Source organism: Pygoscelis adeliae, unplaced genomic scaffold (genome assembly GCF_000699105.1).
Source record: "Pygoscelis adeliae isolate BGI_AS28 unplaced genomic scaffold, ASM69910v1 Scaffold478, whole genome shotgun sequence".
In the NCBI taxonomy this organism is placed as follows: domain Eukaryota; kingdom Metazoa; phylum Chordata; class Aves; order Sphenisciformes; family Spheniscidae; genus Pygoscelis; species Pygoscelis adeliae.
This window is the reverse complement of record NW_008825283.1, coordinates 101,421-116,453: the sequence shown is the minus strand read 5'-3', so window position 1 is coordinate 116,453 and position 15,033 is coordinate 101,421.

The following is a 15,033-nucleotide window of genomic DNA, read 5'->3' as shown; positions in this document are numbered from 1 at the left end:
GTAATGATCAGTATTACAAAACAGGCATCACTGATAATACTAAGACCTTTATCAGGAGGTAGAGAGGAAAGTGTCCTTTCTAATCTTGCTTTTCCTCATGGGTTTGCACACAGAACTCTAACCTAAGGCTCTATCCATATGTGCTGCCATGAAAAGAAGAAAAAAAGCCAAACTAAAGAAAAATAGCCTGAAGATATTTGTTCTGATAAAAGAGCTATTTGTTAAGCCTATTCCAAACCAGCTTTAAGATATTCATATTAAAATAACTGTCTACACAGATTTGTGCAGCCTTTAAAATTCATATCATAAAGTACATCAGTGCAATTTTACATGGGAACACTCTGAAGGCTTGTTAAAATATCCTCTTCCAACTGCAATTGTGCTACTTGAAGAGGTTGCATCCCCCAGCCTTCCTCCACTGTTTTTCATACCTTATACTTGGAGGGCCTCCGTCCCGGCGTGCTAGCTCACCTCTTCACAGGAGTATCGCCTAACATTTTTCAGTAAACATGAGCCACTTTTTTTCCCCAAACTTGTGTTAATTGCATAATTAGGTACTTTAGATACCTAATTTATCTTCTTGCAGAGGAACAGAAGGGAGGCAGGTTGGAACCAGAAGTCCATGATAAACTCCAGAAACTTTTCCTTGATGGGAGTTGCTATGTGCGTTCATTGCCTGAGCTCCACTTCATCAGAAAGGCAGTACAACCACATACAATGCCTCCAAATTCAGTGTCTTGGCTATATATCCAAAGTAGCCCTACAGGTGATGAAACAATAAACAGAGCTAGAGATGACCACATTATAGCAGAGCCCCTATCCTTTGGAGTGTCTATCTGGAAGCGTCCTTGTTTAAGGAGTCTGAAGTCCTACCGCGATTAGCAAGGCCACTTGCATGATTTCCCCCCAGGCATTGCAAAAGTGGCAAGCAACAATGACAGTGACACCCACCAAGCTGCAGCCCCATGAAGAGACCACAGAGAACAGAGCTGTTTGCATTTCACTCAGGGATGGGCAAAGCACTGACAGTATAGCAGTATCACAACGCTACACACATGCAGCACCAAACTGTACCAACATGACTGACTGCTGATACTGTCATGAGACCACATGGTCCATAATGCTGCTCTCATACTCTGCCACATAGGGTCCCTGCCTCCTCTTCATCTTTCACCCAGCAATTCAGGAAATTCTAGTTTAGGAAACAAGTCTATTGAAAATAGGACTGCCAAAGAGGAGTTCCATAGGGAATATGGTTTCTTCTTTTCAGGCTTCTTTTCATGGATCTATTCCAGCTGCACGAGTGGAAGAGCTATGCCAAGCTGGATGCACTATGCTCTCCTTTCCACAGAGGGAAAGAACCAGTCCTGCATATGAAGTGTGATCTGGTGACAAATGAAAGATATGGATCAGAAGCGCACATTGCCCCACTGTGCAACATCTGAAATATGAACACTTACAGGAGGATAGCTGGACAGCTAGACTCAGGAGCCAGCCCTTGAGGCAGCCCAAGGAGAAGGATCTGCAGGGAGGGAACAGGGAAGACAGAGAAAGCAGGAGAGCAGAGCATCAAGACGGGCAACAGAACAGGACTACCAACCATGACCAGCGCCTCTGTGAGGAACCCGGCTGGGAGGAGCAAGCAGTTACTACAGAAACACCCATGTCCAAAGCAAAGTAAAATTGGTACATCAAAGAGGGATGGAGAAGGGAGTTTGAGATGGTTTTCTTTCCTAGTCTAACTCTGTATTCATTACTATTATGGCCAGAAGTGAAATAGTTTAAAAAAAAAAAGACAAATGTATTATATTTTCTATGATTTCTATTTGCTTTCAGTAAGGCCATCAGCTCATATCTTATACAAAGATTCATGAGAAGCTCAGGTCCTGAAAAGCATCACCAAGAAAGACTATTCTAAGTGTGAGAGAAAAACAGCGGACTGTCTTCCTTGAGCTGAACCCAAAGGGATGGGGTTCAGCCTGCACGAGTAAGTGTGGGTACGTAAGCTCCCACCACAGTTAATGGAGATGTGGTGGACAACTCAGTGGAGCGCAGCTGAGCTCACCTGCAGCAGCCCACGGGGTGGGACTCAGCCACCCCAGTGAGGACCCTGTCCGGCACTGCAGGCGCTGATCCCACCCGATCTCCCAGACATGGCAGGAGGCAGCTCTCCTGCCAGCTCCACACCAAGTCTCCCAGGTCCGCACTGATGCCTCGGACTCCCCAGCGTGAGGTACCCAGCCCAGGTGACCAACTCCAGCCTCAGGGCTGGCCGCTGAAACGTGTCTGGGTGCCCTTCACCACAAACTGGAAATCTGGCCAAGGGAATGGGAACCATGCAGTGGCACTTGTATTTACATGTCTGAACACGAAAGATGAGGAGAGCCCACAATTTTCCTTTAGTGCTGGATCAGCCTGTGAAATTGAAGGGCAGAAATTTGCTCGTAATGGGGCACGAGGACATGGAAGGAAAGCTGAAGGACAGAAAAGTCTACATGCTCATCCCAGAGATCCCTTCAGTTCTACAAGCAAGAAAAGGCATCGGGCAAAAAACACTGGAAGTGACTCACCAGCCACACGATGGGAGCAAAACCAAGAACTCTGGGTTTGGGGAACACCAGCCCATTCTGGAGGATTCTCAGGGAACTGCACTTCACCGAGAGTTGTTGCTGCTGCTGTTTAAATTTGATAATACCGCAATGACTTCCCTGTGCAAGCCAGTCAGTCACTAGGCAGATAGCGTATAATTGCTAATAAATACAGACAGCAAAATGACCAATCATTTATTTTTTACATTGCTACTGTGGAAATAATACACTATTTTCCTTTCCATTACCAAATAACTTTTTTTGGCATGAACTACCTGAGACTGAATAAATTGTATACATCTAGTGAATGTTGTATATCATCCTCCTTATCTTCTCCCTGAAGATCCTCCTGGTCCAAAAAAAGTTAAACTTTAATACATTTTGAAATACTGGGACATTCAAAAAGACCAGAAGAAAAGCAGTGTCAGGCCAATGTTCAAAAAGGGGCAAGTAAAACGATCCATGAAACTACACATCAGAAAAATAACACTGATCCTGGGAAAATGCTGGGAAAATTGATTTGGAATTTAATTGACACAGCATTAAAGAATACCTGTATTATTAATATCGCCCAATCAAGCTTTACAGTAAATAGGTCTTCCTACTCAAACGTAATTCCTTTCCTTGGTAAATTACAAGTCTGATTGATGCAGATAGCTGTACTGATGTAAGACTCACGCGTGGCTGAGTCCTACATGACATTAAAAATAAGTAGTATAAAATGTCAGGCATGTTCCAAATGAACAAAAATCCAGCTGAAGAGCAGCAGTCAGAGCGGTCACTGGGGAATGTGGCCAATCACGTGGGTGCTGAAGAGGCTCTTTAGGGTGTTGGACTTGACTCTATTCTAGATTCTCATCAATTATCCTGAAGTAAATGCAAATCTCTGATCAGATTTGTAGATGCCACAAGGCTTGCAAGAGTTCTAGGAGCAATTAGGGCTAAGCAATCCCAGAACCAGGAACAACAGATACGGAAACTCTGCAGGATGCATTTGAGACACTACACATCGGGGAGAAGACGTGCTGCCCGGGGTGGCTGCAGCAGCTGCACCCTGTGGTCATGGCTCTGTGAAATGCTCCTGCGTGGGGGGCCAGGCGGGCCCTCCCCAGCCATGCTGCTGCAGTAGGCAGCCCAGGGGGAAGCAACACACTTCCCGCCATGCTCTTTCCATTGTCCAGCCTGGGCTGCGTGGGAAGTCAATGGGAAGGAAAATAACGTCCCCAAAACAAACAAATCTTCCAAGCAAGGAACTGCTTAGTGGTTCCACTTCATTCAGCCAACATGGGCCAAGTAACCCCAGGTTAAGGTGGGGGCAGAACCCAACGCAGGAGGAGGAACAGGAAGGGAAACCCCCCCCCCGGCCCTCCGTCTAGCAGGACGTAATGTGGGGTCCCATCCCAGAGATGTGCGGTCAGCCCCATCCTCTCGATCAGGGCTGCCACTAATGCAGCCCCGGGAGGCTGGAGAGCAGGGATCTGCAGGAAGAGCTGCGCCTGCCCGTGATGAGTGGCGCAGGCAGGCAGGAGGCTGTCTAGTACCTGCATTCTTAAAAACCTATTAAAAATGGAGTAGTGAAATACAAGCCACAAAAATGACAGGAAAACTGGAGAAAATACCTTCAAATGAAAGACTGGAGGAGTTTGGCCTCTCTTTAATTAAGGAAAGGAAGACTGAATGTTGACTTGATTACCATGTATAAATACCTTCATGTGAAGACATACCAGGTACTAAACTGCTCTTTAATCTAGAAGATAAAGTATAGCAACAACTAGAAAATGAAGCATACAAATTTAAATGAGATACGAATTTTAAACAGTGAGGGTGATTAACCAAATAACGAAGGAAAGGCACGAATCTTCTGTTCCCTGAATCAAGATTGATGACTTTCTGGAAAACACATTTAAAGCTTTGCTTAGTGAATACACACACACACACACACACGGAGGGTGAAGAGCATCCTGCGAGATACAGGAGGTCAGGTCATATGGTACAATAGCTCCATCTGGTCTTAAATTCCAGAAACCCATGAATACTGAACAGCAGTTTTATGTCATTCTTTCATGTTTACAAAACAGATTGTAAAGCAAGCAGTAATGAATTGTTTTTGCACAAGAATTAGGACTCCAGAAGTGAGGTGTCCAAGACTCCCTCTGCTCCAACAGTCTATTTTCCTATCTCATAGTATCCACGCTGGTTTTGCCCTCGGTTCTGAACCGGATCCAAATGACTGTTTGGGTCAGGTGTTTTTCCTTCTTCCCTCTCTATATTTAACAAAGTCTTTTCAGTACACAAGAGCCTGCTCCTATAAGCCTCTACCCTTCTGTGAAATAACATCTGGGTTCAAACCATATCAAATCCAAAACTCTCACAGCATCTTTTCAAGCAGCACACTGCACTCTGCAATATAATATACTCTGGAAAGCTGAATCAGCTTTAGAAGAGTGGAGAACTTTCTTTATATGGAAAGATCCCTCAAAATGCTTGTAAGGTCTTGGGCAAAAATGAAAACCACATGGAGCTGAGCTTTTTGGACATGCTCCAGGGCAGACAGTGATCATGCTCATATTCTATCAGCTTTTTTTCATATGAGCAGTTGTTCATCAGGACACTCTGGCAGGTCCAGACAGAGTGGCTACACCAGCAAATTAAACAATATAAACATTCCTTGGCACTGTTCGAATGGTTCTTGCCAGAGTTTGGCTGCACCAGCTTTCACCTTCCCAGTTCAGGAGCTGGCAGAGGCCATTCCCAAAGGGCAGTTTGGATGCAGCCACATTATCTGAGAGGATAAGAGAGGTTTATAGTGTGAATGACACCACACACTGCCGCCTGATCTCAATGCTGAAAAATTGTCTGGACACACTAAATTTCCGAGTACAGAGGTAGCCAGTGTTCCAGAAACAACCTGAAAAAACATCCAACTGAACCAGAAACACAGAAAATTAATCATCAGATTGGAATCTGCTCATGGGTTGGAAATGTGCCCATGATTCACACACAGAAGTCCAACACTATAATAAATACTAATAAGCTGCATTACTTTAAAACAGGAACAACAAAAGCAGTAACTCCTCTCTCAGAACAAGACTACAAGACTTCACAGCAGGGGAAATGGGGAGGAGTCCTCCCTCACCACCCCATCAGTAAGGAAAACGTGCTGGAGCCTGATTCTCACTTCTTACAGCCAGGAGCCTGCAGACAACCCACCAGTCAGAGCTCCAGCAACCAGACCTCTCTGGGGTGAATTTTGCTCACATAGATAGGAAAAAAAAAAAAAAAAGAAAAAAAAAATCAAGGAAACCAGAGGCCAAGATTTGATTTTCCTGACCCCAAAAATACTTCTTAAATGTTCTGACTGCTTCATGCAGAGATCCTCAGGCAGCAATTCACATTTGCCCAACTTGCCAGTCCCAGAGACAGCCTCATCCTCCCCAGAATCCCACTGAAAGATGCACAGCCCCACAGCTCTTTCATTTTATGCTGTATTCCCAGATTGTATCTTTCACACACACACACCATCTTCTCCCAAGAGCCTTCTGTAACTTCATGCTCCCAAGAGCCAAGCAACATAAGAAGACACACTACTGAGAAATTCAACGTAGATCCCTCTGTTCCAAACCTTACATTTCAGACAATATATCATTTGCTACACCCCCTCAAAAACAACCACTCCCCCAAATTCCCACTGTGTCCCCTGGACACTTTCTCCCCCAACCCTGTTCTGTCATCCTCCCCTCTCTGGAGAAGCCAGGCTCACCTCCAGTATCCGGATCATGAAAGTTGGGGTCCAGTCCCTTCTCCAGCAGTCTGCAGACCTTCTCCGGGTTTAGCATCTGCACATACTCCATGAACTTCTTCAGATTCGCCTGCAGCCATGACACCCCAGGAAAACACACAATACACAGTGTTAACACCCCAGTATAAAGAACAAAGCCACCAGAGGAATATCCCCGTTCAGGAGAGCCAAGGCAACCAGCAAGAATAACACAGCAGCACCCACCAGAACACAGGGCACATATTAATTCCCAGACCCTGTTAGAGGGCATGCCACAAACCTACATGGGACATCATAGTCCTTCCGTCCCTCTCCGCAAGACTGGAATTGCTGGATCACCCCATGGAAACTGTCAGGGGCTGCCAGTCACCACCCTCTGCCCCACCGCGAGTCACCTGCTGAGGCACTTTCTGTTTGTACACACCGTGAGGGCAGGCGCACACCTTGCACGTGCCTGTGACACGGACACATCAACAGACATGCAACTTCATGCATTTGTCAATGACGCAGCATGGTGCTGGCTATGGAAGGTGCTGTGCCAGCTGAGCAGCATCCCAGCAACGGTGAACCATACTGCCTGGGGGTTTCATCCGCATCTCACTGCAACATCGTGTACATTGTGTTGTGTCGTAAACTCATTTTAAGGGCATATCACCCACCTGCCTTTTTTCGGAGGAAAGATCAAGCTACTCAAACACCGACTAGTATTGTATGGTGCAACGGGTATGGCTGCCACACTATCTGCTGTGAAATTGTGCTTTATTCTTGGTGTAATCTTCTGTCTTTGGCCAAAGACTAAATCTTGTTCTCCTGAGGAGACTGAGTGCCCAAAAGACTCTCCTTTAAGTCCACCTGGTTGTTTGTGGGTTGCTGTTTTTTTCCCGGTTTTCTCTTTTGGACAGCTATACTTGATGAATACATTATTTTATTAAATTTCTAGACTCTAGAAACTGCAACTCTGCCAGGCAGGCAGGCAACACTTGGACAGACTGCAGTGTGAAAACACCCATCTTACACACATTTCCAGACCAGATTTTCAGACCTTTGATTGCAGGTTGGCTAGTGTCACGTCCCACCTACAAGAAGGGGAGAGTGACTAAGGTCCACAAATCCCCTCGGTGTGGATTAAGGTGAGATAACACTCAAGGTCCATACATGAACATCAACTTTAATGGAATGAACACTCTATAAGCATCAACCCTCTGTGTATTAATATGTTACATATGCTAAGTGGCTTTATGAGAAGCTGAGGTAGGCCTTATGTTACTTAGCAGTATCAAGGGCAAAGAACGGGAAGGAGGGGAGAGAGAGAGAAAGAGAGAGAGGGGAGGAAAAAAAAGAGAGAGAGAGAGAGAGATGACCAATCCTGGATCCAGCATCGGACCTGCCAACGGGGGGTGTCGGTGTGGAGAGCGCCCCGAGGCGGCTCGTGTGTGCCCCTCTTTATTGGCCCCAGTCCAAGGTTTCTAGAATTTTCTCTCACCCTGGTTTCAGGAGTGGTTGAGACATTAGTCAGTCAAGGAGAGTGACACTGGGCCCCTCCCCGTGGCTGGCTTCTGGAGTTTTCTCTTGGGGCATTGTCTGTGCTCACAGCACAGTCACTTGGCCCTCGTCCCTTACAGATGGGGTTTTTTGAGTTTATTTTAATCAAACCTTGCAGTAGCCAGCTTTAGGAAAGGCACTCTAGAAAGTGTCTGACACAGCAGAAATACTGTGCAATTAGCTGAGGGAAGTCTTTGGGAAAAGCTCTAACCAACCGGTCAAGCTGCAACCAACAGTCAGGGAACTGCTCTAGCTCCTGTGAACCACTGCACAGCTGGCTGAACACATCTGAGCAAAGCAGATTTTCCACCCAATGAAAAAACTCAAGTTTCAACATTTTCCCCTAATTTGATATAGAAAAATTGTCTCTTTTATGAAGCAAAATGAATTCCAAAGTGCTTCACTTCAAATTTCATTTTGAAGATTTCCAGTTGGAAAGTAGAAAAAAAAAATTCTGAAAATACCAAACAGGATGTAGAAACATGTCCAATTATTTTCAAAGGCTTCCTAAGCAAAATTTCATCACATATTATTTTGCATAATATTTTGATTTTGTCAGAATTTAATTTTCTAAGGGGAAAACTTAATACTTTTAGAACCGGTTCTACAGAGGAGCCTGCAAATCCCAAAACTTGGGACCCACAAAGTTCATCGGTGCTATTTCTCTGACATGCTGAGGAGACTGTGGTAAGAAGTCAGACAGAAAATATCACCAAGATGAAATTTTCCAAGGTTGAGACAAATTAATGCTGGGCTGTGAATCCAATTTAAACCAAATTCAGTCTCTGTGTGGTTTGTCTGCAGAACCAAGCCTAAAACATATATCACATTTTTTTCTAAAATCAGCAGCACGGAGCCGTGCCATAAACAAGCCAGGTCATGTATTTAAAATTATATAGCCATTTTAGTGCACTACCCTCTGCAGTGTTACTCCATCTCAGCAGAGCTAATTAGCTTGGGCAAAACCCTACGGTAACATAGCTCCACTGCACCCGTGCCAGTACTTAACCTGCTTGCTCTGGCTGTCTGCAGCGATACACAGACGTGTGCGGAGATGCCAATGCCACAGGAACGCACAAGATAATACACAAAGCCTTAAACACGCAATTCAGTTACAAGGTTCACTCCCCTTAGTGCCCCAGGGACAAGAGTGCAGTAAGGCAAGAGCCACGAAGAGCAGGGATTCACCGGGGACAGTGGATGCCACAGCTGAGCCCTTGGCATGGAGCATGGCCCCGTTCCCCATCCCAACCACCTTGCCCATCCCTGGGTGCTCCCCCACACCCCTCAGGACTGCACCAGCCCAGGCGGGGCTGCCAGGACAGACCCAACACAACTGCGGGACAGTGTGCACGAGCAAGGAAAAACTACTCAGAGGGTAAAACAGGGTTGGGTCACCCACACCAGGAGGTGCTGGAAACATCTATGCACAGTATAAGCAATTCCCACAGCACCAACACTCTTATCACGAGCGCGGTGAAAGGGCAATGGGCATCAACCGCAGCAGGGCACAAGCACTGCCTTTTCGGGTGGCAAGACATTCCCCCGACCTTCGCTGCTCATTGTTACCACTCCCCTAAATCCCCTCTTGCCTCACAAGTAACTGAAAGCAAAATCCACCTCCTGCTTCGGTATCCCTTCAGCTACTGCAGAACTACAGAAACACTGAAGGAAATCACAGCTGCCTGCCAGCAATAGCACAGACGGGACTTGACGACTCCAGCAACCGCCTCCAGGATGCCATCCCAAAATGCCTCTTCCCAACCATCACCCAATTGCGCAGGTTTAACCCTGTTCCTTCCACCCCTGTTTGTCCATACGCCTCTTCTCCTCCCAGCAGCTGTTCAGCAGACGGTGCTAACCTAACCCAACAGATGATGCTCTATGCATGGCCCCACTAAGCCCCTGTGGCCAAGAATGGCACTGCCAGTCCCACTAAGAACCACGCCAGTGTTCGTGGGACACGTGGAGGCATGAGCCGAGGAAGGGACCCCCCACCACATGGCCCATCCCCTTGACGCTGGCAGCCTCTGCCCATGCAGGCTCCTTCACCAGCAGCCTTCCTGGGGCCTGCAGGGACAGAGAGGCACTTGTGTGCGCTCCCTGCAAAGGCAAACACCATACCTCTGCGTATGTGATAGCAGCTCATGGCAGTTTCACTTTTCTGCTGCTACCAGACACATCCCAGGCACTAACCTGAAGTTCTGCTCCTGAGGTTCTGCCAGTGACTCTCATTTACAATCCCAGAAATGCACCCTACCCAGACCATCAGCGCCCAGCAGCAGTGTGCTCGTTTATATTTCTAGTTTTCTAGGTGCTCAGGAATTGAAAACATTTTTTGACAGTAGGAAGTTGATGCACTATGTCAACTTTTAATGGTACTTTTTATATTTAGAAAGGAAACTGAAAAGAAAGTGCATGAGCAAAAGGAGGATGCAGAGAGAAGCATCCTCAATTCTGGAATCTGCATTCTCCTGCTGTAGATGCTTGTTTGTCATCACAGTCCTGTGTACCATGCGGGCATTAACAGGTCTACGCATGGAATTTCCCTTTGGGGGAAATCAATTACTACCCTGCATTTGCAGATGAAGAACAAAGAAGGTTCATCTATCCAAGGTCTCAGACCAAATCCACAGCAATGCTTCAAAAATAATTTATGAAGTCCACAGACTTAACCAGTTAATTTTTACATAGAAGAATATTCTCTTTCCATTGGTTTGTAGCTGCCTATCTGCTCTGCAGCGTACTCCAGATGTGCAGCTCGGTGCCCATGTTGCTGCAATTCACAAACTTAAACACTATGGGAAGAAGGCAGGACACCATCACAGTGATTTCTGATCCTCCCTGGCCCAGTTCTGTTCCTCCAGTTTGGTCCTAGACCTCAGGGAACAATGAAAATGCCTAAGAAAACCAAGAATATAGATAATGAAAAAGACCATTCACCAGAGGCGTAATGTTATGGCGTTACAAGAATCCCTGCCCAGGATTTAGGTGACAGCCTTGCTCCACTTACAAACAAACCTGAATTAAGGCATAACAAGGAAAGAGACCAAAAAAAGGGAAAAATAAAAAGAAGATCGCAACCTAGATGGTGTCTCTGATCAGGCTTACAGCCCAGCAGAGGCAGTGAGTTGTGGCAGAAGACATGGCCAGGCAGCCAGGAGCAGGGTCACCGCACACATTTCACTGTTGAAAGATGGCAGGTTTGGAACCACCCGTTAAAGTAACACAGCGGCAACTGGACCAACCACAGCAACTCGACTGTGGGCACCAGGAGCAGCAGTACGTATGAGCAGAGCGGCCCAACACCTCCCATTATCAGACAGTTTTCAGCTTCTTATTCTTTACCAACAGAGAGGTATATAATTAGCTCAATTAAGCTTTTTCCAGAATAAGTTAGACAAAAATATGTTGTTTCATTCAAGTTCAATATTTCTATGACCACAGAGAGAGAGAGACTGCCATTTCTATGCACAAATTCTGGGGAGGCAGTCTGCTACTTCCCAGATAGCTCTATGGCGCTACATCAATAGCCAGATTTGGGAAATAACAGAAATTGGATTAGGTAAAAGAAGAGGAAATTGCTAACTGAGACATCCTGGTCACTATACGCTTGAAGCCACTGCATCAAGATCCAGGGACTCTCTTTCTTGGAGGCTTCTCATGCCATCTTGCCTTTGCAGCCCAATAACCGGAGAACTGAAACCACCCTGTCAAGCCCCCTGCTCACTCTCAGCACCTCCTGGGCGTCCTTCAGGGTCCCTGGAGGGAAGCTGCAGCAGGTCTGGGGAGCCTCCGTGGAGGAACCTCTGCTCTGCCAAGGCATCTGCTGACAGGTGGGGGGCGCAGTCCCCCCTCAACAGCCCGCGGACATATGCCCGCAGCTCCCAGGTGTCATTTCAGCTGGTTTGGTCAAAGTGGCCCATTCCCAGCAAGCCGGTGCAGCCAGACCTGAGGCACCCAATGTTTGAACCACCACCACCAAAGCATGGCACAGGTCTGACCAAAAAGCTTAACCGAAATCAGATCAGCGCTGCGTGGTGCAGCCAAAGTCGCGCGGCAATCTCCGCCCATGGCACGGCCGTCCCCGCCAGCCCCATCCTTGCAGATGGAGCACAGGGGCTCTCGGCGAGCTACTCCCCACATGGCTGCAACCGTGGTCATCGCAGCAGCGCCGGGCACTGCAGCATGCAGAGCGGTGCCAAACCAACAACAATTTGATCCTGGCTTTAATGTTTTCACTGAAGTGAGATTTCAGTTGCATTAAAGGTATCTCCCATCTTAAAAATGCACCTGTTTAACCTGAGTTTGCAGCATGACAGCTGATGCAGGCGTCTGTATTTACAAGCATTTATAAAAATGTATTGGTTAAATGGCCCTTCTGCCAATAGTCATGAATTCAAGCATGCTTTTTTCATTCAGAATCAGAAGCAAAACATACTTAGCTTTTGAAATCAACTCAAACACTACAAATATGTCACAGCCATGTCCCTTGCTGGGCACATTATATCCACTTTTCACAATGAAGCAAATGCTGGTATTTACATTCTTCCATGTAGGTTTTTGAGCTTATGCTGCATAGAAAAAGTCTTTATATCTGATTGTTTTCCATTTCAATTTAGCTAGAAACACAGAATATTTTCCTTATTATTTGGACCGATTCACTCAAAGCTGAAAGGAGATTTGAGAACAGAGAAAGTAAGGAAGTTTGTTTCCTCCCCCATCCTATGAATAAAACCTTGGTGGGAAAGGAATGAGATCTCATTGTTCTAAGAACTTGAGGGATTTGGGGCCAGGTTTTCAACTGTATTAAGGTGACTAGACATGAAGAGAGAACAAATGTCAGACTCCCACTGAAATCAAGGGGAGCCAAGCAGATGCCTAAACAGCTTAGACAATTTTGAAATCTCACTAGATACATGCTTATTTTCTAGCACTTTAGAGTGCTAGAATTCACCTTTGAGAATTTGTGATGAGAACCATTCATACAAACCAAGTCTTCCTTTGTTTAAAAGATCAGTCAGCTTTAAATACAAAAGATATGTACTGATAAATTTACTTTTCGTCTTCTGTGTCCAGTACATTCAAGCAACATTTATTTAAGTGATAAAGACACAACTTAAAATGTTATTTTGCTTTAATTTTAATTGAATTTCAGCTTTCATCCAAATGCAGTTTGATACAAATCAAAGAATAAAAAAATGATCAGAAGCCAGTAAAGGCATGGCATCCCATTTCCTATATGCAAAAATTAAAACCTAAATGTATTTCTACAAAGCTAGCTAACTTGCTTAAACAAACACTCATAATGGATCTTCCTGTGAGCAAAAGCACCGTATTTAGTGTGAAGATTATGGTGATTTGCAAATCGATATGTTTGAATGGCTATAGTAACCAGAGCGAAGCAAGCTTTCTCTGGGGAGGAAAAACCCCAAGACCCAACAAAAACTCACGCAAATAAAATTAAAGCTCAGAGGAAGACTCCACCTTGCTTTTTTAAGGGGTGTTTTAAGTCTCTTATTTCCCAGGTGCCTTCACGCAAGCAGCAGCAGATGGCACAGCCCGGGCAGGGGTCAGGGCCCAGGGGCTGCAGGTCCATGGGAGCCCTCTTGCCCCTGCACCAGGAGCAATGAGGTCTTTAAGGAAACTGCAACCGAGCTGAGCTCACACCTCCTGTATCTCCCGCCTGCTACTTGGAAACCCTTTGGGAAGCAATCCCTGTCTTTGGGTGGGTAAGGCTGCACTGCTCCTCAAGAAGGAGCAGGAGGATCCTCGTAAGGAGAGACAGGAACCAAAGTCTGAGTCTGCCCTTACCCTTTGGGCTACTGCCCGAACCACAGCTCTGATGCTTCAGCTCAGTTCACATATCATTACCCAAAAGACCCACCTCAGCAGATGACTCCTGAGCAAGCTTGAGGAACTTTTGTTTGTTTACAAAAGTGAGAAGGAGGTTCACGTGGGGAGAGCGCCTGGGGACAGGGCGCAGCTCCAGCCATCCAGCTGGCAGCCGCTGTGCCGCAGTCCATTATCCTCCGCTAGCACCAAACCACAAGAAAAATCAACACCCTCCAGAAAAGAAAAGCTCATTGAAAGGAAACTGGTGCAAGGGAACAAGCTTCTCTCTCTTGAATCAAAATGAAAGAAAATAAATGAGAGATTCTTCTTGCAGAGAAATTATTCTGTCACTCGCTATACACCATAGGGTGGGTGCTGGGGGAAGTCAACTGCACGCACCCGGCTCGGGGGCTCTGCAAGAGCAGAAAGACAACACATCCCCTTCATGCCAAGCACATGCTGATGTTTCCAGCAATTTCAGCATCCAGAAAAGACTAATCTTTTCTCAGGGTACGGTTTGCTCCAAACAGCAGCTGGACTTAAGACAAACCATCCGCTTTCCAGAGTGTGATGGCTGCTGCGGGGTCACAGGCCCTGGAAGAGGCTGGAGACCAACCTCCTCCCTCTCACTGGCTGTGTGACAAGCTCTCACACAGGCCATTATGCAGCAGCAAATAGACACCTCATTGATTCCCACAGAAATGTCAAATAATCGACTTCATGACACACCACAACAATGTTTAACCACTGTCTCGGAGGCTGGCTCGGTGCATCTCCACACCCGCCTGGAGCACCCCCCAACACGAGCAGGATGGAGGCCCTGCAGAGGCCCACATGTGGAGGAGGCCAAGACCTCGCAGAGAAGCAGGGGCAGCCCCCGCTGTCCTGCTAGCAGCGCCTCCCCAGCAGGGACACCTCTTCCACATGGGATGCTGCCGGGATGCACCAGCTTTGGCCAGGATAGAGCTAAATTTCTTCATAGTAGCTGTACGGGGCTATGTTTTGGATTTGTGCTGAAAACAGTAATGGTAACACTGTTGAGCAGTCCTTGTGCAGCGCCAAGGGCTTTTCTGCTCCTCATCCTGCCCCGCCAGCGAGCAGGCTGGGGGTGCACAAGGAGCTGGGAGGGGACACAGCTGGGACCGCTGACCCCAACTGACCAAAGGGATATTCCGTACCATATGACGTCATGCTCAGCATATAAAGCTGGGGGAAGAAGAAGGAAGGGGGGGACGTTTGGAGTGATGGCATTTGTCTTCCCAAGTCACCGTTACGCGTGATGGAGCCCTG